This window comes from Canis lupus, chromosome 7 (assembly GCF_048164855.1).
Source record: "Canis lupus baileyi chromosome 7, mCanLup2.hap1, whole genome shotgun sequence".
Classification (NCBI taxonomy): Eukaryota; Metazoa; Chordata; class Mammalia; order Carnivora; family Canidae; genus Canis; species Canis lupus.
In genome coordinates this window covers 37,589,476-37,616,998 of record NC_132844.1, presented here as the reverse complement: position 1 = coordinate 37,616,998, position 27,523 = coordinate 37,589,476, and the positions used below count along the sequence as shown (strand labels likewise).

The window sequence follows — 27,523 nt, the reverse complement described above, 5'->3', positions numbered from 1 at the left end:
GCTGAGTTAACTAAAATGACTGTCTGAGAAGATTGATAAATTGTATTTTAGTGCGCTTTGTAGAAGGCTCAAGGTAAGAAGATGTTTAGTGAAAGCTTTAAATTCATGAAAAGTTAACAACAATCCAAAAAATCAGCCCAATTTTTTACATTCTTATACAAAACTCACATAATATTTGAGGTTTTTTTATCCCAACTTCAGTCCCTCTGAAAAAAATTTCACTTGGTTTAACCTAAAAAGAAAAAAAATGCTATTTTAGGTCTTTTTTTAAAAAAAAACTTCTAAAAAGCAAGTACCAAATATTGTGATACCAGTTTTTCAAATAAAATACTCTCCAAGAATTAATAACAAATTTCAAAGTTTTACCAGTAGGCAGTATTATAAATTCTATAGCTAAGAATTATTTTGTGTTTCATACATATGGAGGGAAAGTATTGTGGACTGTTTTTTGATGTAGTCAATAAGCTCTGTATTACATCATAGTACATCACTATTAGGGGAATGTTCAACTAAGTTGTTAAATTCTTTCCATATTAGAAATTAAAGAATAATTTAAAACATTAAAATTATAGAATAATTCATAATAAATGTGATATTATTTTCTTGGGTGCTCTTCTTAATTTGTATGCATTGTCCTAGATTGTTCTTTCAGAGGAAAGCCAGTATTCACAAACTAATGCCTTTTTGATGACATGCATTATGAAGGTGAGAGTGAGGCAGATCAAGGAGAAAATACTAAAATCTGTGTAGCAATGCGACATGTTTCTCAGATAAAATGTAGGAGCCAACTGCAGTCACCAGTTTCATGCAGCTCAAGGGAAATAAAGGTGGGCATTCCTGAATTATTGGTCAAGCTCAAGGAAATATGGATTTCTTTTTTTAATGAGTATATAAAAAGGTTTAAGAAACAATTTTTTGCAAGTGATAAAAAAAATATTAAGTTCTTGGAATGTTGCAATAAATAGCTAAGGTTCACGTAGAGAAAGATGTGTTTTTGAATTTCAAGGAACAAAAACTCTTTGTTTTATTTCACTCTCTGTGGAAATACTTTAAGACTCAGCCCCAGGTCTGTGTGTAGCAATCAGATAAGTTTGGCTGTTGTTCTCCCATGTCCTCAGCACGTGACTGTAAAACATTGTAAAATGTAGAACATTGACAAACAGATTCTCATTGTCAAGAAGTATACATTATCCTAGACTTTGTTGCAATTAAAAAAAATGATGACTTTACAATGAGTCTCCATTTCATAAAGCTATACTTTTGTCAGATCCAAGTGAAAAATATTATTTATATTTATTATTATTAATAAATAATAATAATAGCCTTATTATCTCTTTAGAATCAGTCTTGATTATTTTAAAAAATATTTTACTAATCTTTCTCCTCCTCTCCATTCCTGTCATTCCTGAACTGTCCCAAGCCTGTTAACTCTCCTATTTAAACAGTCTCCTAACTGGAGTATTCTCCTCCACACCATTGTCTGCACAGTCACAAGAGTAGTCTGTTAGAGTGCAGATCTGTTTCTGTCACCCCTTTGGTAGAGCACCGCAATGGCTCCGCAGCCCAGTGGTCAGAGAACAAGCTCCAATCAGGGCAGATCACACTCCCTCTGCACAGAAGCAGCCATTTCTCCATTTACTCTCCCCTAAAACTTTGGACTCTACTCCAGCAAACCTGAACTACTTCCAGTGTCTTGCCCTTTGCATCCTCTGCCTTTGCCCACTCTGCCCCTTAAAGCCCGTCCTCTTACCTTTACTCTGATTTCTCCTTTAGACTCCACTGCTAAGTCACTTCCTCTAGATGTGGGTTGGGTGGCCTTTGTAAGCCCATGGCCTGGGCCTGTCCCCTTTACTTCACTTCCATGTTGCTTTGTAATTATTTGTTAAGTGTCTGCCTTCCCCAGTAAATTAACTTGTTGGGGGTAAGAACAATGTCATAACAATCCAACAAAACCAAAGGGCTGAAAATGTCTAGTTAAACTATTTCTTAAAAAATATTTTATTTGGCGAGAACCAAGGTACACAGACTTAGATTCTTGCAAAGAAGCATTTGCAAAGAAGCCAGTTCAGTCTATAAACTAGCAAGTTCAGGCAGTTTAGATATATGTCAGCATTTTTAAATATTCTTTCATTTGGTCTGATTTTTTAGAGCATTTCTGTATTTATCCATTTCTGCTTGTAATATGTGTTTTTTCAGCTAAATTGCAAGAATGTACATGGCCTTGCAAAGGAAGTAATTACCCAGGATGAGGACATTTGATATATTTGCTGTTCTTGTGAAACTTATAAAACTACTCATTCAAAGAGATTTTCTCTTAAAATAAAGTTTTACAATAGGGCAAATTCAATAAATGGTTTACTTGTGGCTGCTTTTAAATACCAATATTTTGTACTTCATTTTTGTGTGCCTTAGAAAATATGGTTAAGCCATACTTTTCTATAAAAATAAAGCTAAATCTTACCTTACTTCTCTCTGAATGTTGATAGCTGCACATAAGGTGTTGTGTTTTTAAATTTTATTAATAGCTTCTATTCTAGCCTTGAGCTTCACATTTTTAGATATGTCTTCATTATCATAATTAGGTTTGGGGGAAGATCATTTCCTATTTTCTTCCTTTTTTTAAATGTATGCAACACAAATCTAGAAAAAATATTTCTCTTTATATTTAGGAATGATAGTGAAATCCTGTTAAATTTATCAAAAAGACTGCTTTTTAATATCCATAAAGACCAAACTGAAATATTTGCAAGTCCTATTTAAGCCTTTAAATGCATTAACAATATGCATGTTCTTTTTATGTCTTTGTAAATTGCCCTGTTTCTCATTTGTCAGAGATTATCCAGTGAGAACCCTGTAGGGATGTCTGCAAGAGGTGCTTAATAAATTCCTTTAGGCAACTACAATAATGACTTTCTTTGCTTCATATGATATATTAGTATTTTTCCAAAACATAAAAATCACATATAGAATGATATATGCCAATATCAACTTTATGATATAAGGGACTCTTTCCTAGTAAGATGGGTGCATAAATATGTGTTTAAGTTTTCCATGCATTTTATGCTTGCTTTTTTAAAAGGTCGTCTTGGTTTTTCTGGAAAATAATTGTTGCATGTGGTGGAAAATTTATTTCCATTCATTTAAAACAAATTATTTGCTTAGGATTACAATTTCTGTAATTAGGAGTTTTTTCAAACCTGGAATGCTCTTATTTGATCTTTTTCTATCTCTAACTTCTGGCTCTATTCCGTTACGTATCTCTTGATTTGTGAAATGTGCTATTTACTTCTCTTTTTTTCCCCTCTACCCCATTAGGTTCATTAAATATAAACATTACTTACAGGGAAGGTATTACAGTTTAAGATTTTATTATGTCTCCTCAGTTCAGAAACAGAGAGACCAGTGCCTACATAGTAGCCTAGCCCAGCCTTGAAGTTATTTCTGACTTAAGTCTTTCTTGATGTGTTTGCTTCAAATAAACTGAATTAGTCAGCATTTATCCAGTAACTTCTGTTGTTTTCTGCCTCTCTGCCTTTGCTCAATCTATTTCTCCCACCTGATACGATTTCCTGTTTTTGAGCCCAAATCCCATTCACACCAGTTCCCTTCACCACATACATGGTGACTTTCTTAATACTTGCATCCTGCGTGTGTCCTAAATAAACTACTTACTACCTTTAATTTAGATGACTGAGTTGTGAAGACAGATGTCCTGGATCAGTAGAATTCACTGCATGCCTATCATCAGTAAGGTTAAACAGCAGAAGCTAAAGCTAGAGTATGTCTTCATAGTGAATCCATTTACTACTTTTGTCAGTGTTTAGTAAGTATGAAAAGACATCCTTTGCCAAGATATAGATGGTAGAATAGCCTCCATAGATTAAAGGAAATACTAGCTGCTTCTCTGTAGAGACTTTGTATTTTATTTTTTTTTTTTTTTTTTTTTTTTTTTTTTTTTTTTATTTTTATTTTTATTTTTTTATTGGTGTTCAATTTACTAACATACAGAATAATACCCAGTGCCCGTCACCCATTCACTCCCACCCCCCGCCCTCCTCCCCTTCTACCACCCCTAGTTCGTTTCCCAGAGTTAGCAGTCTTTACGTTCTGTCTCCCTTTCTGATATTTCCCACACATTTCTTCTCCCTTCCCTTATATTCCCTTTCACTATTATTTTATGAGTTAAGAAAATTTAAGTAGAAATAGGTTGAAATGTTGAAGTGCCTTTAATTGTGCAACTATTCTTAAAAATATGCCTAATTTTTTTACTGTCAAAGTATTTTAAAAATAAAGCATAGCCAATAAGATAAATGAAAATTTGTAAAGCTTAATATCTCCTCCTGTAGAAGTTTGTGTCCCTTTAAAAAATTAAGTGGAGGGAGGGGGAGATTTTCAAAGCAATTCTCAGTCCTAATTATTGGCACAAAAAGAGCTGTCAGATTTTTTACTTTAGTTACTTCCCTTTGAGAGCTCATTTGTTACATTGTTACAATGGTTTTTTTGTATTTTTTTTGTTGTTCAGTTTGCCAACATATAGTATAATGCCCAGTGCTCATCCCATCAAGTGCCCCTCTCAATGCCCATCACCCAGTTACCCCATCCCCAGCCCACCTCCCCTTCCACTACCCCTTGTTCATTTCCCAGAGTTAGGAGTCTCTCATGTTTTGTCACCCTCTCTGATTTTTTCCAATCATTTTCTCTCCTTTCCCCTATGATCCCTTTCACTATTTTTTATATACCCCGTATGAATGAAACCATATGATGATTGTCCTTTTCCGATTGACTTACTTCACTCAGCATAATACCCTCCAGTTCCATCAATGTCAAAGCAGATGGTGGGTATTCGTCATTTCTAATGTATTGTTATAGCGTTGACAGCCTCAAATTCCCTGAAATAAATGATCAGAGGAAGAAGCTTAGTATAAGATAAAAAATGTTGGGATCCCTGGGTGGCGCAGCGGTTTGGCGCCTGCCTTTGGCCCAGGGCGCGATCCTGGAGACCCGGGATCGAATCCCACATCGGGCTCCCGGTGCATGGAGCCTGCTTCGAACCCTCTGCCTATGTCTCTGCCTCTCTCTCTCTCTCTGTGACTATCATAAATAAATTAAAAAAAAAAAAAGATAAAAAATGTTGTTCTTCTTGATACTGTTGTCTTAAAAAAGGATTTTTGTGTGTGAAAAGTTAAAGAAAAAATAACAAACTATTAAAATGAGGTATTACATTAGCATATATTCTTTTGAAAAGGTATTTGATAAGTACTGTTTAAAGAGCTTGGTTAATTTACTTTGAAACTTTCATTTACTGAGGTAGCAGAAATCAGAAATTAAACATTATAAAATTAAACTTGGTTAAAGTGCCACTGATAGTATAGTTATATTTTCTCTTTTTAGAATGAATTACTGAGTGGTTCAGAAAAGAAGCACCTTATTGGCCACTGTAAATCTGCCTATTATTATCTTTCCTTTTATTAAAGCAGGAGCATTAAGATATTCTGAGTATAAAATATGAAATGGAAAAGGTGTTTTCCATTTAAGTTTGAGAGATTCTGATAAAGTTAATATTCTATAAAATATCTTGTTTATGACTCAAATTTAAAAGATGTCTGTTCAAAGAATCAAAAAAAAGATTTATTTACTCATCCATTAGACATGTACTGGTTCTTCTCTTTGCCAGACTCTGTAATAGACACTCAGGATGGAGACATGAATTATAACTATCATTCCTTAGAGATTTGCAATACAAGGAGTATAAATAAATCTGTAACCAAATAAATATAGCAGAAATAATATGATGTAGATATGTGTATGGGGTATAGTGAAAGCACGAAGATAGTGATTGTACTTGCCCATGGCCTTGTGATGGGTTCTAAAGTATGCATTATATATGCTATAATATAGTCATATACTTGCATGTCTTTATAATTGCAAAAACTTGAGAACAAGTGTTAATGTGTATATATGTACATATTCATATTTTCAATTATGAATATCAGACTAAAATGGTTTCTTTCATATTTTTCCCATGCCCAAATCACTTCTAGATATTATACTAAGCAAATAATAAAGCACATCAACTCCCATTAAGCAGTAAATTCTTTATTCTAGCAAATTCCTACTGTGACACACTAAATTGGTTCATGATGGCCTTGAAAGTATCATAGTACTTTCCAAAAATATCTAAATTAAAACTAAGGCATAATTTAATCAAAAAGGTGAATGTAACTATTGCAAATGTTCATAAAAAGTACAGAATAGTTATTCTATAGTAACCCACACTATTAGTGATGATAAAGTATCATCTTTATCTGTTCCTTTCTTGTCAAAAGAACCACATGTATTAATTTTCTATGTACATTCATATTCATAAACACGAAGACACTCACACCAACATAATCATTCTGCCTGTATAATACTTAAAATATTTTAGGAGAAATATATTAATTGTTTCTTGGCGTCCATATCAGGGACAGAGATGTCTATGTAATGGTCATGTAAACTATGAGTGTGTGTGCATATGTGTATACCCACTTAGACATGTATACCACCTAGGGAATGGCAATTCAATTTCATAAGTGGTTTTTAAATTTTTATGTATATTCACAAAGCCTTATCTTCAATTATGGTCACATTGGGGGTTAAGGCTTCAACATATGAATTTGGGGGATGCAGTTCAGTCCCCAACAGAAGCCTCCTCTAATTCCCCATGTTAGGTTAGGCTCTCAGATATCTGTTCTTTTAATACGTGTATTTGTTACAAAGCACTTTGCATAGTTTGTAATAACCAAAGCTGTTTGCCATGTAAAAGATCTGGCCCCTTCCTATTTCTCTGATCTCATCTTCTACCACTCTTTCTCATACTGTATTTCCCTTGCTGATTCTCTAATATGTCAGACAATTCCTGACTGGAATTCTCTTCTCATGACTCATTCCCTCTCTTCATTCAGGTTTCTGTTAAAATATTTTCTGACCACTATGCCTATAAATTTATTACCCTAGCCTCAAAATCTTCTATGCCCTTATAGAACTTAAAACTTAATTTTTCTCCTAGTGCCACCTGCCATGATATCTACTGTCATCTATCTATCTATCTATCTATCTATCTATCTATCTATCTATCATCTACTTTTATTTGCTTGTTGTCTTTTTGCCTCCCAGAATGTGAGCTTCCTAGGGTTTGGCACTGTTATCTTCCAAGTCTAGAATAGGTTCAGAATGCAGAAGCACTCAATACATGTTTTTTGAATGAATGAAAAAAAGTTTATTTGTATGATTATTTGATTTTAGTCTACTTGCCCTATGAGACTGTAATCCCCACCAAACAGGAAGAATGTGTGCTATGCTTACCAGTGATTGGGTACATAAGACTAGTGACTGGTACATGGTATGTTCTTAGTAAATATTTGCTGAATGAACGGGTAAAAAAATAAAAGCAAAAGTGTGCAAGTTTATAAAAAACATCTTGAAACAATTTGCAGAATATGAAGAGAAGCTGTGGCATTTCTAGCTATTTCACAATTCATTTTGATTTAGCAGGGGTGCACCCTCAGTTTAAACATGCTTTTCTGGGCCAAATCTCTGTTAGTGGCCATAAAACTGCCATCAGAGTACTATGAAAATTACAGGAAAAAGAGAAGAACAGTATTTTTATTTCTAGAAATATTTCCTTTCCAAGGACCAAGAGTAATCCCAGATTATTATTTATTTGGATGGTCTTTTAGTTTGCCAATGAATGGAATTCCAGGACTCAATTATTTGAACGTTTTGTATGGTTTGAAATAAAGGTCCTAAAAACAAGGCAGTAAAAGCATACATTTAGAATGACTCCTACTCTAAACCAAGTAATTTTCTCTATGCTTGTTTTATTTTTAGAGAATTTTAAAAGGCAGGAAAACTGATCAATACTATATTTAGATAATGTATTATTTTGGAATGTGCCAAAAATAGATGCAATAATAAAAACTATATATGCAGTATTTTCAATACCTTAGAGAATTGCATCCTTTCTCTTCCAAAATATCCTGGTAGGAACTCGATTACTTATGGGAAAGTACATGAGCCAAAAGAGAAACTATACTTTTGCTATTTTGATTTGTCCCTCCATCTAACAGAAAGTTTGAAAAAAGGGTATTTGTTTAATAAATTCAAATCTAATTTTTTTCTGCCTTTGCAATAGGGTAAAATTCCAAATAATTTCATGTATTTTAAGAAGTAATTAGGTGGTAAATGAAGTGGAGGAGTGAGAACCTAATCCAGTAGGAATAGGAAGACGTATGAAAATAGAAAGAGATACCAGGGTTCCATGCACACAGACAAAAGGCCATGTTAGGATTTAGTGAGAAGGTGACTGGCCATTTTCAGGCCACAGAGACATGCTTCAGGAAAAACAAAACCTGCCAACACCTTGATTTGGACATCCAGCCTCCAGAACTGTGAGAAAATAAATTTATATTATTTAAAGCACTCAGTTTGTATTGTTTTGTTATGGAAGCAATAGCAGACTGATAGAACTTCCCCAAGTAGGTGACTTTTGGGCTGAAAACTGAAGGATGTGTAGGAGTTAACTACTTGAAGCAGCATAAGGCAGCAGTATGTGCAAGGGCCCTACATTTGAAAAGTATATAGTGTGTTCGAGATTCTGAAAGCCTGTTGGCCAAAGCTCTGAGAGCAAAGAAGAATCGTACACAGAGAGATGAGAGAGGTTGAGAGAAGCCAAATCACACAAAGTCTGATAGGCTCTGTGAAGGATTTTGGCCTTTATCATAAAGGGACTGATATGATCAAAAAACATTTGGCATTTTAAACATCATCTGGCTATGAAAAATTGATTGGAGTAGGGAAAGAGTGAGTGTGGAGAGAAGCACTCTAAAGGTCTCAGAGATGAAGTAGACTGGACTGGAAAGTAGGCAAAAAAGATGGAGAAAAGTGAATTGATACTTGTGGGTAAAGTTGACAGGACAAGGATTACTCCCACATCTCTGGGTCTTGCAGATAGAAGGAAGATGATGCCACTCTTGAGATGGGGAACACTGAATTCATAATTTTATTTCCAAACCTAATCAGTTCCATTTTGAACATGTTGAATTTGAGATGCTTCTAAAATATCTAAGTGGAGAATGAGTAAGTGGATAAATCTGGAGCTCAGAGAACAGATGGAAGCTGGAGATATAAGCTTGGGGTTCACCAGCATATATATAGTAATTGAAACCTGCTATAGTTTTAATTCTCTAGAGACAGAGATTTTATTTGTTTTGTTCACTGATGTATCTCAGGTGCATGAAAAAATGCTGACGGATAATGGAGGCATTCAGTACATATTTTTTGAATGAATGAATGAATGGTCTAAGGAGAACATTTCAGGAAAAGAGAAATGGGTCTAGAAGGAAACCTTGAAGAATGGCAACATTCATAGGTTGAGTAGAACATACAGAGAAACAGCAAAGGAAAACTCAGAGACAGGAAGAAAATCAGTCAAGTCTGAGGTACATGATGCCAGGGGGAAATAGTGTTTCAAGAAGAAAGGTGAGTTTATCCTCCGGAGTGAGGTGGCATGCAGCAGCAAGTCTACCTATGAAATAAACACTTCTGAATACTAGCAGCTAAAAAGGCTTTAAAATACTTGAATTTATTTATCACTGTTGTCAATCTTTGAATCAAAAATTTGATTGCTTATGTGCAAGATTTACCGCAGATAATAACAGTCTCTTAGAACCACATCTCTGACACATTCTCAGCATGGGCGTGTATATAATTACATCACCATTCTTTGCATTAAATTATGATCTTAACGACAGTTGCACATAATATATTCAAGTAATAGAATACCAATAGCTTTTCTTGACAAGTTCACTTGAAGTCTTCTCTCTGGATGAAAGCTCAACCACTTATTGCCTTATTGTCTCCTTCCCTCTCTCTTTTTATTTCACTCTGTGCTTCCCTATACTGCATAACAAAGACTTTACCAGCTTCATGCATAACTACATGATGAATCATAATTAAGATTTGAATAAATGATAAAAAATAATTTTATTTCGCCACCTATGTACTATCCACAAAAAGATAGACTAATTAATTAAATTTTGTGACTATAATTTGTCTAATCCTAATTATTCTCATAAAGATTCTCTGCCTTGCAGAAGAGCTATATGGAACTCTCTGGGGACATTTCTCATCTCATGAACATAGTTTTCTTATAGCTAAATTGGAGTCACAGACCTCAATTTAGAGATCAAGAATATTCAGCAGAAAATCCTACCTCTCCATTTCATCTGCATGGCATCTTCCTTGAGGTAGATAACCCACTTGACTATTAGATGTTATTATCTGTAACAGAATATATAATAAAGAGAAAAGTCATTAATTAGTCCTTGGTTTAGATCTCAACTGTAGATTGTAAATATTTAGTAAAGAATATTTCTTTCTCCCTGCTTTATTTTTCTTCAGTACACTTAACCTACTTGAAATTTTATTATATGTATATTACTTTATTTGGCTTCCAAAGGAAGATAATCCACACGAGAACAAAAACATTGTCTCTCTCGTGTTTGTTGCATCCTCACACTCAAAACTATGCCTAACATATTGTAGGAGCTCGGTAGTATTTACAGAATGAATAAATAAGTAGATGCCTAAAGCCTGTTGGTGGGAGATAGATCTAAAATGCTGATTGAGTTTGCAATTTAGTATGAAATGCAATTCCTGATATCAAGTCACCCTTTTGAAATCCAGGCAACATTTTGGCTTGTTAACATCTTTAACTGACTTCTCCTAAGTGTCAGCCCTGCATCTGATGGTTCCACATGAAGATCCAAAAGGTGCTTTGAACTCAAGGTATCCAAAACACCCTTCTTTTTTGTTTTCTACTCCCACTACAACTCCTTTTTTGTTTTCTACAACCCTCTTTTTTGTTTTCTACTCCTACTACTCACACCTACTTCTCCTCAAGGCCTTTCTTATCACCTTTTACATGTTCCTTTGAGTCAAAAACACCTCTCTCTCCTTCAGATATCCAACCAATCACCAAATTCTATGAATTCTGCCTTTACAATGTTTTTTATATCCACCTCCCAAACCATTTGGCCCTGTCCTGGTTCATCGGATAACTAACTCCCGTTTCCTGATAATTGCAATGCCTTCTAAGGACTTCTGGTGCCTCTAGTCTCTTTTTTGTCCAGACAATATTCCATATTCCATACAATCCACACCTAAGTCATGTGAACATTAATTAATCAATAAACAAAATTAATTAAGTTTTTTTTTTTAGTGTTCTTTCTAGGCTCAAGAAATAGTCTAAGGCCAAATGGGGCTCTTTATCTCATAGAAAGTCGTAAAGACTAGATATACTCATGTCACTGTCCTTCTCAAAAATGTTCAAAGACTTACCATTTATAGTGTGTAAAACTTAATCCCTTAAGATGATATTCCCAAACCCTCTTCTTGCCTTTCTAGTTTTATCTCACATCCTTCCTAAACACAAACACTTTATCTGCTTCCTCTGTTGTTTCCAGAAGAGGTATGCACTTCCATCCTGAGTTGTCTTTCATCATCTCATCCCTCTAACTGGAATGATTTCCTCTTTCCCCTTACACATGTGATAAAATCCCATTCATTCTTAGATGCCTAACTCAAATGTCTGTTCACCTGTGAACCATTGTCCACTACCACAGGAAGAATTAAGTCTTTTTGATCAGAGACTTCATTTATTCCTCTGTAAGTGCACTTACTTCTGCTGTGGAGTAGGTTCTGAGCACCTTAAAGACACATGCTCTTGGTGAGTCCATCTTTTTACTTAAAGCTTCTTATTACTAAGCCTTAATTTCTCTACTTATTTGATATTTCAAGTTTATATGAAATTATATTCCTAAGGAGTTCCTAGGTTCCCTCCAATATGTTCTATAAAATGCGAGCCACAATTGTACAGTGCTAGAGTAAGTGCTGTGCTCTGTTTCTCTAAAGTTCTCAGTCTTTGAGCTGTAGCACAAGGAGCTTTGTACAGCCCATTTGGTAGGAAGGCTTACACCAACTTCAAAGTTCAAAATGGAAATGGATCCTCTACTAAACTGAACAGGACCCTCATATAACGTCCTATGCAATATAGTTGAATACTTTCCTTTTTTTCTCTGACATAGCTCAGAAGCAGTTGCCTTTGTACTTTATGCCTGATATTGTGTGATTACATAAAAATCATTTTTTTTCATAAATATGAGTAGTGTTAACCTTGGGTATTATTTGGTAGCTACTGTGATTTCACTAATGACCATCAATTCAGAGCTTAATTGTCAATTAATATATGCCAGAGTGCCATATACTGGCTAATTTCCGTCAGTTTCTAAATGATAACTGCTAATGTCAAGGCAGTTCAAAAATAGCAAAAACTTGATTTCCCCTTAATATCCTGAGAATCATATTCATGGGCACCAGGGAGTCTGGACAATAAATCTGATGGATTCTTGCCATAATATTTAGAATAAACAAATTAATGCTACAAACAGTTTTCTTACAGAAGATAATAAAGGAAATGGGCAAACAAAAAGAAATGTTTTTGAGGAAAAATAGAGCTTCTGTGAGCAGATGAATTGCTTTTGTAAATTAGATGGAACTTTTTAAATGTAGGCAAGATTTTTTTTAATTATACAGTTTAGCTAAATAATGTAGTATCTGTTCCTATCATTAAATAGTTGTCTTTCTATTGGGGCCAAAATTGATATTTAAGTATGTTTTATGACAGAGAAGTGTTTGCCAAATTATTTACTAGTAAATATTTCTTTAATTGGACTGAAGTGAGTGAGAGTGCGATTCATCCCTAAAGTGGCCAATTTCAAGCAGGGTGAGTGTGAAGATTAACTCCCATCTCTGTACCTACCAGTGAGATCATTAAAGAACACGTGTGATGCTTGTAGCACACGAACTAGCCAGTATAAGAGTATATTCACAGTACAATAAGGTTCTCCCAACCTGTCTCCACATTAGATTCCTTGAGGCTCTGGCTTTCTTTCACCTTTCAGATTTCAGGTGTTGATCACAGTTCTGGTCTTATACACTGCAGGCTTTCAATGAATGTTTGCCTTTTGATTATTACAAAGGCTTTCTTGATACAGAGGTTCAGATAATAACCTGAAGCATGGGATGAAATGGGTGATGAGTGGAAGAAGCCAATTCTAAATTTTGCTGAGATCAACTCCTGCCCTCACATAGTAGTGAGCCTCTTTGGTACCTCACTAAAATGTAAAGAGGTACCTCACTAAAATGTAAAGAGGATAGAGCCTCCTCCTGACTGAAGCCATGTACTGGCTTAATAGACTATGTAATTTATTTTTTGTGTTTTTGGTTTTTTTTTAATAAAAATCGTATGTTTTTGTGCTCATTTCAGCAGCATACATACTAAAATTAGAATGATACAGAAAAGTTAGCATGCACAAGGTTGACATGCAAATTTGTGAAGCAATCTTTAGTTTTATAAGAAATATCGTTGATATGTAACAACTTTGTATGATGACAGAAGGTAACTAGATTTATCTTGGTGATCATTTTGTAATGTATACAAATTTGAATCACTATGCTGTACACCTGAAACTAGTATTATATATCATGTCAACTACACTTCAGTTTAAAAAAGAGATCTCATGAACAACAGGTGTTCAAGAGTTCCTTTCCTTAAGATATTGTGAATCAGATTTTGTGAAGTTGAGCCAAATAATTTCAGAGTACAGTACCTAACTTACTCCTCTCAGATAATCTACATAAAATACAATATTGCTAAACAAATTCTGGTTTTAGACTAAAAAGTGTATATTTAAGATGTATAACATGATGTTTTGATATACATATATCATAGTGAAATGAATACTATAATCAAGATAATTAATATATCCATCTCCTCACATAGTTACCTTTTCTGTGTGTGTAGTGAGAACACCTACAAATTTCCAGTATACAATGCTGTGTTGTTAATTTTAGGCACCATACTGTACATTAGATCTCTAGTACTTATTCATCCTGTGGAACTGCTTACTTTGAAATATAGACACACCCAAATTAAAAAAAGGGAAATCAATTATAAGATGACATTTATGAAATATTTTTAAAATAATATTTGGTTTTATGCAATCATATTTTAATGACAATTAGATAATCCAATAGTATGAAATTCTAGTGATATCTCATACTGAGTTCTTAAAAAGAATAATTCTTTCACAGTATCTGAATACCCTCATAGAATGGAAATTTTTCAAGTCTTGAGAAATCTTGTATCTAAAAATAATTTTCCTCTGTAGCATATATTGATTGTAGCCAATCAATTGATTAGCTATATAAGATATGGTATGTGTGTGCAGTCATATGTTTTTATTCATTTATTACTTATGAATGAACTATCATAACTGTAGCATATATCAAATTCAGAAGTTCACAATTGGTATTTGTGGTATAATTACTTTTATATTGTTACATGTAAAATCATGAAAACATATTTGAGATTGTAATTGAGCACCTATTTTAAGTTAATAAGAACTCTTGTATAAAAAAAAAAGAACTCTTGTACAGTTTAAGGATGAAATACAGTGAGAACATTTGTCTTGTAACATTAGAGTCCGCATCCAGAAACATTATGTGTATCATAGTGTTGCTATCTTAAACTTTACATATCTTTCCTGTTCTTTTACTTAATGCAAACATTTTTATAACATAATACACATATTTAAAGAAAGTACATTAGCATATTTTAATAACTTAAAACAATAATTTTATGAATGTCACCTAATAAATGAAACCTCTATTCTAAAAAATTCTTAAATTATATTTAAATATCAAGAAGTCTTATTATCAGGGGTTTGACATAAACAAACAAATAGCAAACTACATATGTCTATTTGTAAGAAAGACCTAAAAATTAAAGGAAGTGATGTAAAGAATTGGTTGTGAGGGAGGCAGAATTCCAAGTTGAATTTAAAGAACTAGATCAGATCGAACACGGGTCAATTCTGTTTTCTATAGACCCTCTAGGGGACATAGTTCCTAAATATTTTAAATTTTAATACATTTACTACAGGGGATCCCTGGGTGGCTCAGCGGTTTAGCACCTGCCTTCAGCCCAGGGTCTGATCCTGGAGACCTGGGATCGAGTCCCATGTCGGGCTCCCTGCATGGAGCCTGCTTCTCCCTCTGCCTATGTCTCTGCCTCTCTCTCTCTCTCTGTGTCTTTCATGAATAAATAAATAAAATCTAAAAAAATAATACATTTAATACATTGTATTAGTTTATAGATTATTTTATCTCTATTATTAAAATTATGTTTCACTTCTAAATATGTAATTTTGAAAGGTTTGCAGCCATGCCTTATGTCTGATTTCTTTAGTGCAAAAAAGAATATAATATTCTTTTAAGAATGCACCTTTAAACGATAAGATATTGAGATTTAAAAATACATACATTTCAATATCATAATAGAGTTGATCTTAACAATAGTTACCATAATAAATTTTCTAATTACTCAAATGATATTACTATTATTCAGAATTATTTCAGAGCTTTTCTTTGGATTTGCCTTTATAACCAAGTTATGAAACACATAAAAAAAATTTCTAATAGGGATCCCTGGGTGGCGCAGCAGTTTAGCGCCTGCCTTTGGCCCAGGGCGCGATCCTGGAGACCCGGGATCGAGTCCCACGTCGGGCTCCCGGTGCATGGAGCCTGCTTCTCCCTCTGCCTGTGTCTCTGCCTCTCTCTCTCTCTCTGTGTGACTATCATAAATAAGTAAAAATTAAAAAAAGAAAAAAAAATTAAAAAAAAAATTTCTAATATGTTACAGTTGTATCTTGTTCTTAACCCAAATGTCATTGCCCACCTTGATTATTTGTATTGTTATCATAAGGGACTCCAAATGTCCTTTTACAGTCTCCTAAAATAAAATTCATTCTTTGAGTATATTTAAAAGAATGGGACACAGTTCCAAAGGAAATTAAAAAGTACTTTTGAAATATTTAAAAGACTGCTCATGAAAATAATTGTGTAATCTCACAAAGTAACTGTTTTATAAAGGGAATTGATTGGCTGTATAAGATATGGTATGTGTGTGCAGTCCTATGTTTTTATTCATTTATTACTTATGAATGAACTATCATAATAGCATAAAAACTATTCTTAGCATCAAAAAGACATTTAAAATGTTTCTCTTTTTGTTACAAAGTTTGTTTTTTTTTTCTTAATTGAATATTCATTTGGCTTTTTTGCAATAGCAAAAGCAGCAGGTGAAACCCTGCTTTAGAGGCTTCTCCATGGTCTTTGGTTAATTAATTAATATTAATTAATTGTTAATCTCATTAGAAGCTTTAATTGTTAATTAACATTAATTTAATTGTTAATTTCATTAGAAGCTTTACTTTTTGCAAATCAATTCTGGGCACCACATTTGGTAAAGGCTGGGTCTATAGCCACAAGATTAAATTTATTTTCACATTTTTATGACATAAATACGACCACATCTGTTTGATTTGCTGATATATTGCTGTCATAAATATCCATTATATAGAAGGTGTTCAATTACTGTCTGCTGAGTGGATGTCAGACACACACCTTGTCATTTTTAGGTCTCCTAAAAATGTTATTTTAGAGACATGTTCAACTTTGGTGAGGTGAGAGAAAACTGTATCTTAATCAAAGCAACCTTTAGAGAAGAGTTTGCAGGGATGCTTATATATAAAACATAAACCTCTTATTCTACTTTAGCCACTGTTCCCCAGTGCCATCTCAAAGCAGCAATTTAAATTCATTTATGCATTTCATCAACACAGTGTTTATTAAACAGCTACTATAAGCCTAAGAGTATTCTAGGGACTGGGAAAATAGCTATAAACAAAATAGACCTCCCATGGAGTTTGCATTTTAATGGGGGCAAATGATGATTCTTGAAGATATTGTATTTGTGAGCATTTTTCTGATTATTGACAAAACATGAATAATGATCCCAATGTTGTGGGGTCTCACTGGCATAACTTGGTGAGCTTCATAAACTGTATCACAAAAAAGAGTGCTGCTTACCCAGTTTAAGCAATCTAGACAATTTGGATGCCTAACACCTAGTGTTCTTTCACCAGTGCTGTAATGATTTGCTTAAGAGGAATGGTTGACCACTTTGAACTCACCAGGAGTTACCAAATAATGTCTTCACTGGGATATCATTCTTGGATGACATATACTTTTAGAAAACAGCACATGTGAAATGTTAGTATAGGAACAGTTATTTTTGGCACAATCTTTAAGGCTTTGGGCTTTTTCTTAGCGTTGGCCACATACTTAAAGAGTGATGACAGCATCACCTGAGTCCTTAACTTAGAATCCATCTCCATGAGGCTGCCGCTAGATATTTTAATGTGCATTTAAACCACAGAAATAAAAACTGAGTGAATACTTTTGTTTATGCATTTACAAATGAGTTTCTCTAAAAACATGAAAAAAATCCTCCTAGCACTAAGGAGGTGTTTGAGAAATTGTTTTTTGAAGACCATTTGTTTAGTAGATATTCACTTAGCTTTTATAGTTCAGTATTAAAAACAGTAGCTAGAGTCCTGCCTTGGAATGTTCCCTAGCATAACCTCTCGTGACTCTCTTTCTTGCAAATATCACACTACCAATCACTTCCCATAAATCTCTATGTTCCACATGTGCACCCCTTCCAAACCTTACAGCCACCCCCAAGCACACAAAATGTATAAAGTACCTGTATGTTCTTACTGATTTGCTTTGGCTAACAGCAATGAAGAGCCCTCTCTTCCTTGCTTTACATTGCTAAAAATTTCCCTTGAGTAGCTTTCCTGAGAAACTGAGGTTGCCCTGGCAGCCAGCATTTACTTTTTTTTTTTTCTAGATTCCTTTTGATAACCATGATCTTATAAAAGAGCTCCTCTGAACTGATCTCTAAGAGAGCTTGAATAGTTATGTTGTGAACGTGGGCCTCATCCTTTGCTGGTCTGCCTACTCTGCTTGCCACTTTTCCATCAGCAGTTGGTGGCATTCAGCAGCAGCTGCCTTATCTTTATCTTGCTTTTCACTTGAAGATTTGGGAGCTAAGCCAGGTCTTGAGATTGTTCCCTTCTGCTTCTTCTTACGGTCTTATTTGAAATCCTTTCATATATTTGTGGGGGCACCCAGACAAGAAAGGACAAAAACATGACAGTTTTTCCCACTCCCCAATATAAGTCCCATTTTTAGGCCTGCTTTTATAATTGGTAGTGTTTCTCATCAGTTGCTCTTTTTGTATTGAGATGTAAAAATATTCTAGTTTTGTTTTCTAAAAATAGCTTCTAAGAAATAATTCAAACATGGATGTAAAATACAGTTAGTTGAAAAAAAAGAGATACTACTGGAATCAGGGGAAAATGTATTCATTCATTTATTCATTCATTCATTCAAAAACTATTGAGCATCTACTATTTGGTTGGGTCTGTGGGGCATGCAAAGATGAACAAGACATAATTGTACTCCCTTAAAACATGCAATCTACGTGGAAAAATTGCAATCTTGCCCTGTACCAGCAGGTATCTGAATTCCACGCAGATTTTTAGACCCCTACTATGCTAGGTTTTCTAATGGAAAGTGTTATTCTTTCTTCCCTTGGAGAAGGCTAATACTCTCTTCTCTCCCCAAAGATGAAGGACATTGAGGTAGAAGACAGAGGTAGAGACCCCTCTAGACATTAGGCATCCCTTGCTGTTCTAGTCCACCTTATTTTGCTTCCAAAAATAACCCTGCTCCAAAGCCCCTCCTCTTGTAGGTTCTTCTGTGTACATACTAAAACTTAAGTAAGAAAAAAAAAAAGAATGAAAAATTTTAAGTAACTGAATTCCAGCTATATACCAGCAATATTTCATTCAATTCTCACACCAGTGAGATGAGGCAGATATTTTCCTGATAAAAAATCTGGGTACTGAATGCCCAAACCAAGTCAGGATTCAAAGCCAGGTCTATGTGACTCCAAACCCATACTCACTTTTTTTAGTGTTATAACTTTGTGGCATCCTGCTTAGAGGTCCTTCTCTGAAGGTGGCATTTTTTCTTGGCAGTGGTGTCCCCGTGGGCCCTTTAAGGGTAGTTCTCATAGGTTCCTCTCTAGTGTCGCTGATGACTTCTTTGCTTCCTTGAGCAATTCCTCAGAGATTGGACAGCACAGTGTTACTCTGCCATTATCATCTCCGGAATCCTCTAGTGCTGGCAGCAGTTCCCTAGGCCTCTCCCAAGGTACTTCCTCAAGGATAGACACCCTTGACTTAGGCCTTCCTGGCTTTATGGCATACAGCCAGGATCTATCATTCATTGTCTCAGACCACTGAAGGATGTGGCAAGAATCTCAAAGTCCTCTTAATTCCCATCCTTCCTATGCCTGATACATAACTAAAATCTGGTGGTGACTCAGTAAATGTTGAGTCAATGTTAGAGACATGATCCAAAGCCATCTATTTGTCTGGTACCCGAGGCAGTGCTCACTATCATTCCTCCATTTGGCCTCTAAAGTGTCATTTGTCCCATACTAAGAAGCTTCAGAACCTGTACTTTTTAGTCACTGTATCAGCTTTTTATAGTTTCAGTATCCTATCAATTGCTTTTTACTGCTATAAAAGTGAGTGCACAGCTCACTTAACCTTCTGGTAGGTTTGCTGCTTTTAATCTGCCGTGGAATGGATGCTTTTTCACATTTTATCTAAAATGAGAGATGATAAAGGCTCCTAAGGAAGGACTTCTGTGCATTCACCTAAGTTTCTGAATCTATCAAATTCTTGCCTGTTCTGAGAATTTTTTTTGCTTCCTCCTTGACTCAGTTACATCATGTTAGTTGTGTTGCTGTACCCTTGGAATAAGTGGTAAAGGATTTTTTCTTTTCCCTTTATTCCCACAGATTCTAGGTAAGGTATAAGCATGTAATTTCCTTCCATTTCTTTCTTATTTAGCCATTTTTCAGCCAAAGAACTTTCTGATGATATAAAGAAGTCCTTTTTCAGGAAAGCATGATCAAATCAATGTGGAGTGATTTGTGATGTTTGATGTGCTTCATTAATTGCTATAACATAAAACTCCTGGAAGTATAAAACAATGAGGATCTTAGAGATTATTTTGTCTGGCCCTTTTATTTTCCAATCAGAAAAATGTAGTAGACCATGAAGATGAAGGGCTGTGTTCAAGGTTCCAGAGATAGTGGGCCTAGAGCCAGGATAAAATCCCAACCACCGATTCTTAGTTCATTGTTCTCCCTCTCTCCATTCTTATTTCTTCTTCTTAGAATCAGGTATATCTATTAAATGATTATAGATTTTTTAAAAGATTTTATTTATTCATCACACACACACACACACACACACACACACACACAGAGAGGTAGAGACACAGGCAGAGGGAGAAGCAGGCTCCATGCAGGGACCCTGATGTGGGACTCGATCCCGGGACTCCAGGATCACGCCCTGGGCCGAAGGCAGGCACTAAACCACTGAGCCACCCAGAGATCCCCCGATTATAGACTTTATATTTAAATTTATGAGTATAGTGGTTTCTATCCTGTTGGTTAGTGTCCTGCAGAGGATAAAGCAGCGAAGTAGGAAGTGTATAAATTTAGAACCCAGATATACAGGGACCAAATATCAGTTCAGTCATTTTCTGCTGTGAATTTGGACAAGCTGTTTAATCCTCTAAACTTTAGTTTTCTCATCTGCAAAACAGAGCTTATAATAATAACAACCATGGAGTGAGAGTTAAATGAATTGATTACTATATAGTGCTGAGAACTGTGCCTGGCCCATAGTAGATATTCAATAAGAGAGATGCACAAGAATTATCAGGTGTCTTCTCTTTTATCTAAAACAGCTACCTGTTTTCCCTATAAACTTAAAATAATGACTTTTTGTTATATGGCTATTACTTTAGGTTTTTGATAAGTCCCACAAACAAATAAGTTTATAAATAGGTTTAAAGTGTGCATTTGATTTTCATAGTCTTTTTGTTTTTTAATCTGGATCTGATTCTCTGAATGAAGCTGCAGAGAAGTGAGTGTGTGTTTACAAAGGCATTTAAGTGTCATAGACTAGCATTTCTTAAAGCATGGTCTTAGATCACTTGCATAAGAATCATTTGGGAGAGAAAAAAAAAAGAATCATTTGGGAGGCTGGGTTTCAAAAAAAGGAAGATTTCTGGACTTTACTATAGACCTGATGAATGAGAACTCTAATTATGAAAAGGCCCAGGAATCTCTATTTTATGACAAACTCAAAATTTGATTTTCATACACTCTAATTACTGAGAACCACCACTATGGATGAATCGGGTTTTGTTTTTTTTTTTTTTTTAGATTTATTTTTTGAGAGAGAAAGAGAGAGTGCACGAGCAGGAAGAATGGCAGAGAGAAAGGGAGATATTCCCAAGCAGATTCCATGCTGGCACAGAACCCAACTTGGGGCTCGATCCCACTACTCTGAGATCATTACCTGAGCTGAAACCAAGAGTCAGATGTCCAACCAACTAAACCACCCAGGCACCCCCATATGAATCATCTTAAATGTCAGATTACTTAACCTAAAATATTACTTCATTATGCTATTTCCTTGTTTTTGCTAATCTCCAGTTTGGCAAGGAGGGATGTCCACTATCAGGTTGTGTGTACTTGTCTATGTTGTCTTGTGATGAGGTGAAAATGTCTGCCAAAAGATGTCCATGTCCTAATAGCCAGAATTTGGAAATAAGGTACCTTAGAATATGGCAAAAGAACTTTGCAGAAGTACTTAAATTAAGGATCATGTGATGTACATTATCCTGGCTATCAAGGTGAGTCCATGTAATCAGAATGGTATTCGTAAGAGAGACAAGATGATCAGATAGAATGTGAAGATAGAAGCAAGAGATTGGAATGATGACAGGAAGGAGTCCTGAGCCAATGCATGCAACATCTAGTAGCTGAGAAAGGAAAGGAAACAAATTCTCCCCTCACGGCCTCCAGAAGGAACCAACCCTGCTGACACCTTGACTTTAGCCCAGCAAGAGTAATTTTGGACTTCCAATTTCTAGAACCATGAATTACTAGATCTGTGCTCCTTTAATGTAACATATTTTGTTGCAGCAGCAATAGAAAACTAATACCTTGGTTTTCTACAACTGCTCATCTTTTCTGATCCTTGGCTCCTCTTTCACTGGTTCTTGCACTCTCCCTCAACCTGGTCTTGTGCTATCTCATCTCTGAACTGTGCTCACTTTTCACCCACCAAGGATACACTTTTTGTTGTTGTTCTCCTTCTGTCAGTTCAACTACTTTTTCAAAGATCCTTTCTCCTATTTGCATAAGAACCTTCCTTGACACTCCCAGGCAGGAGTTATTTTCCCTTTTCTGAAGTTGAGAGGCAATCAAGACCTGCAATTTATTGTGCATCCAGTTATGAAAATCCCCATCTGGGAATGGGTAAGCACAAAATCTTTCAAATCAGAATTCCTAGGTTTGGATCCTGATTCTACCACAACCACCTCAGAAAAGTTCCTTAAGCCCTCAAAGTCTCTGTCTTCATTTCTGCCAACCTCAGATGATTGTGAAGTCTAGAGATGCTTCACATAAAAATGAGTTGGCATGATGACTAAATCAGAGTAAGGACTCTATATGTGTCGGTGATTATATGAATTGTCGTTCAGCATATCTCGGATTATTATCTTGAAGAGCTATTATTCAACCATATTGTTTACATTTTAATGTGTTTGTATTTTTGTTCCCCTATCGGATAACTCCATGAAAGTAAGCATGATAATAATTTTAACAACAAATAACAATAATAATAGCAAAGTGATATAATGAAAGGAGCACTTTTTATTATTTTTTAATTGAAGTTCGATTTGCCAACATATAGTTTAACACCCAGTGCTCATCCCATTGAGTGCGCTCCTTAGTGCCCGTCACCCAGTTACCCCATCCCCCTGCCCGCCTCCCTTTTCACTACCCTTTGTTCATTTTCCAGGGTTAGGTCATGTTTTGTCACCCTCTCTAATTATTCCCACTCATTTTCCCTCCTTTCCCTTATAATCCCTTTCACTATTTCTTATACTCTGTATATATCTTATATTCCCCATATGAGTGAATCCATATGATGATTGTCCTACTCTGATTGACTTACTTCACTCAGCATAATACTCTCCAGTTGGTTTTAGAAGACATTGTTTCAGTTTTACTAGCTCTGCAGTTTACTGGCTGGCTGTCTTACAAGGAAAGAAACTGAATTTCTTCATCTGTAGAATGGGAATAATAATGGTATTTAACTCTTAAAATTGATTTCAGGTTTAGGTAAAATGATCAGTTTAAATCTTAGCACCTAGAATATAGTGAGGGTTGAGTACCTGTTAACCATTACTAATGGTAATCAGTATTTAATTTTCTTGTTAATTGTCTTTACTCTGTAATTAATCTTGATAGTCCTGTTACTTTATATATAGCAATAATATGAGAATGACGGGAAGAAAATTGGCATATGTCTAATATATTGTGCTTTGCCCTCAGATGTGTTGTAGACCATGAGTCCCACAGGCTTTTAGGGCTTGCTGTTGAAGCAGTGCTCAAACTGCAAAAGTGTGTAGGAAACATGTAAAACTTGGCTGCTTTCCTCCCTCCCTCCCTCCTTTCCTCTCTCCCTTTCCTCCTTCCTTCCTCTCCTTCATCTCAGGTGATTGTATGAATAGTTTGGTATTTTAAGTACTTGAATACATTAGATTTTGGAACCACGTTTGCAAAAAAAAAAAAAAAATCTGTGATTCAATACATTGCCATTCATCATTACCTTCCCTTTACAACCCTTCATGCTATTTTAGTGCAGATGAGAGCTCTCCTATCCCAGCTAATTTGAATTCATTTTTCAAAGGAGAGTTCATAAGTGACTATGCTAAAATTAAGGTCTATTACATCTTCTGCACTTCCTTTGTCTGCTAATGTTATAATATGATTTTTAAGTAATTGGGTTTCTTTTGACATGATTTCTTATTTAGAAACTCTGGCTTATTTGCAAGTCTTTTTATCTATACATGTTTATATATTTTATATAGATATTTTCTCCCTGGTTGCCATTTAATTATTTTAGAGAGACTTGGAATTACTGATTTTTATTTAAGCATATAAAATAGCTGCATATCACTAAGCAAATATGATACAAGAAAGCTAGGAAAATTTGTTAGTAAATGTTTTTGTCATTAAAAGCAAGAAGGGAAAATGAAACTAATTCCTATAAAGAAAATATAAGTATATTTACACGTGCTAAATAGATGCCTCAGAACTCATGCTTTGTCACTTATTATTTTTAAAGTGAGGAAAGATTACCTCTTCTTCTTATTCCTTTGGCCACTTTTATTCAAAGATTTACTTTTGTAATTTAGGGGATCAAATTGAAAGGTAACTGGGAATTTCCCCCATGACCTGTGGGATAGTCTATTCTTTGTATAGTCTTCCTAGAATACAAAATGGCATCACAGTGCTTACAGGCCTTCCCTGGCAACCCTTTTTTAATTATCCAGTGCCTTGGAAAATTGTTCATTTTGCCTTAAGGAGATATTCTGACTCTAGAATTACACAAACACACACACACACACACGCACACACACGCACATGGGTGCACCAAGTGAATTTAAAGTGAGAAATGGAGACTTCATCTGACAAAATAGAAAATGTTTGCCCTGTTGAGAGATTTATGGCCCCATTTTCTCCCTGGCCACAATGCATGAGCGCCATGACTAAGAAATGAGAGGCAGTGCTGAACGAAAACCACACTACTTACAGACTTGGTGAGAGTAATTTTACTCATGAATAAGCAACAGCTCGTGCTTGTGCAAAATGTCCATCTGTGTCCTCTCATTGTGGCTCTCTCTCTCATTAAAAAGAAGCATCTGAAGCCAAATAGAAAATATTTTGTTTAATTTACCATTGATTTCAGAGCAGAAATACTAGTTTTGTTTTACCTTATAACATGGTTATATTTAACAAATTTAAACAACTCAATATAATCCTAATGTATCAGTTCATCCATTATGAAATTAACAATTAACTTTAAAAAATATGTTAAATTTGATTTCTTAAATACTAAAATAAGGATGAATTTTTACTTAAAAATTTATCTGGTTTTCCCCTAAGCATAATTTGTTTTAAAAAAATCATCTAACAGAGGATCACCTGATGGGCACAGACTATTAAGTGTCAGACTCTTGGTTTCAGCTCAGGCTGATATCTCAGGGTTGGGGATTAAGCCCTGCCTCTGGCTCTGTGCTCAGTGCACAGTTTGCTTGGGATTCTCTCTCTCCTCCTCTGCTCCTCTGCCCTCCACCCCCCACATGCATGTGCTCTCTCTCACTCTCTCTCTTTCTCATAAATAAATAAATAAATAAATAAATAAATAAATAAATAAATCTTTGAAAAATCATCCAGTATGGCAAATTGAGCACCAATAAAAAATAAATTTATAAAAAAAAAATCATTCAGTAGAGGAACAACAGTGTCTTCTCAAATAGTCTTTTTGATGTAATATCAAATTATATTGTAATCTAGTTGGTGACAACACAACACTGAATTATAATCAACTCTTTATATATAAATATATATTCCAAAAGGTAAAACTTTTAATATATTTAATGAAGTTGAAGTAGCAATCATTTTTCCTATATTTCCTAGAAATGAATTGATCATATTGATTGCTGGTGTGGGGGGATTTCACTGATTAATTTAAAAGTAGTATATATGGTGGGCTTGACTTTTCTTTAATAAGTATAGTAAGAAAAAATAATCTCTGTAAGAATCATTTTTAATTACCAAAGAAGATAGAATAACGTAGTTATTTTTATTCTTAGCAAGAATCCCATTTTAGATTAGAATATTTGAATTTTACAATGAAAATAATTTATAAAATCCAATTTAATTTATTAGACAGTTTACTATATAATAAAAGTGAATATGTCACTGTCATCACTTAGTAGTTTCCAAAAATGCCCTATTTCCAAAGTAATTTGTATGCAGAATGCATGGATCTATTGTATATAAAAGTTTTCATGTTACATAATCTAAAAAAATATGAAATTTGGTAAAAAACTTTTTACTTAATAACATGATCCCTTAAATTTATCAGAGGAAAGGTATTTACAAACTATGGATGAAAATGTTTTTTAATATTGTCATCTTGTCACAAAGATGACTTCTTTTCATAAATTTCATTGTTAAAAATAAACAGCACCTTTTAAAGTTCTTTTTTTTTTTTTTTTTTAAAGATTTTATTCATTCAAGAGAGACACAGACAGAGAGACAGAGAGAGAGAGGCAGAGACACAGGCAGAGGGAGAAGCAGGCTCCCTGCAGGGAGCCTGATGTGGGACTCAATCCTGGGATTCCAGGATCACACCCCGGGCTGAAGGCAGGTGCTAAACTGCTGAGCCACCCAGGGATCCCTACCTTTTAAAATTCTTGTCAAAGGTGACTGGCCAATGCAGGGGCTGCAAATAAGGGGAGATAAAAGGGTGATTAAAAAGTAATGGAGAAATATTATGAAATGTTATTAAATATATATGTATATACATATATAAGATACTCTCTTTAATTCTATTTTGTGATTAAAGGAAAGACAAACTAAGGAGGAATAGAATTAAGAGAATGTTATAGACTGACTGTGTTCTCCCAAAATATGTATGGGAGATATTAGAAGGTGGTGATATTAGAAGGTGGGGCCTTTGGGAGGTAATCAGCTATCCAGATGGAACACTCTTGAATGGAATCAGTGTACTTAAGATAAAAACAATGAGAGTTCACTCTGGCTCTCTGCTCTCCACCATATGAGGATACAATGAGAAGATGGCCATCTATGAACAGGCCCTCCAGATGTGCCAGGAGCTTGATCTTGGACTTCTTAGCCTCCGAAACTGTGAAAAATAAATGTCTGTTATGTAAACTACTGACACTATGATAATTTGTCAGGATGCTATAGCAGCCCTGGCTAAGACAGAGATAGGATATGAAAAGAGAGGTCATAATCTCATGGTCCTAGGACCAAGTCCTGCATCCAGCAGCCTGCTCAGTGGGAAGTCTGCTTCTCCCTCTCCCTCTGCTCCTCCTCTTCTGCTCATGCTCTCTCTCTCTTTCTCCCTCAAATAAATAAATAATTTTTTTTTCAAAGAGTAAAGACAGAATAAAAGCCTTAAGTTCTGTGGCATGTTGATTAAAGGTAAGCTATTCAGATCATACTAACTCATGGCATGCAGGAAAAGTAGTTTCTTTTTAAAATATTAACCAGCAGGTTAGCTACTACAACAATTCAGTCCTTATACAGGGAAAAGCTTTCTTGAAATGGGACTGATTTAACCATCAGTATTTAACTGTGACGGATCACGTTCTGTATGTTGCGCAGCAGGGTCTCAGTATGACCTGCCATGGGGGCAGGAGGGATGAGCCATGAGCTGTTCTGAGCAGTAACATGTCACATAGAATCACTTTTAGCTCATGGGTTGGAGATTTCTACTTTTTCTCTTGATCAAGATTTATGGGGAAATAATAAGTG

At 35.0% G+C, this 27,523-nt stretch overlaps 1 protein-coding gene and 1 pseudogene across 3 annotated transcripts in view; both read left to right on the top strand.

Moving 5' to 3' along the window:
• Positions 1 to 27,523, top strand: part of KCNQ5 (potassium voltage-gated channel subfamily Q member 5) — a 496,689-nt gene that overhangs the window by 69,154 nt on the left and 400,012 nt on the right. The window lies entirely within an intron of this gene.
• Positions 13,354 to 13,452, top strand: LOC140637428 (U6 spliceosomal RNA; annotated as a pseudogene).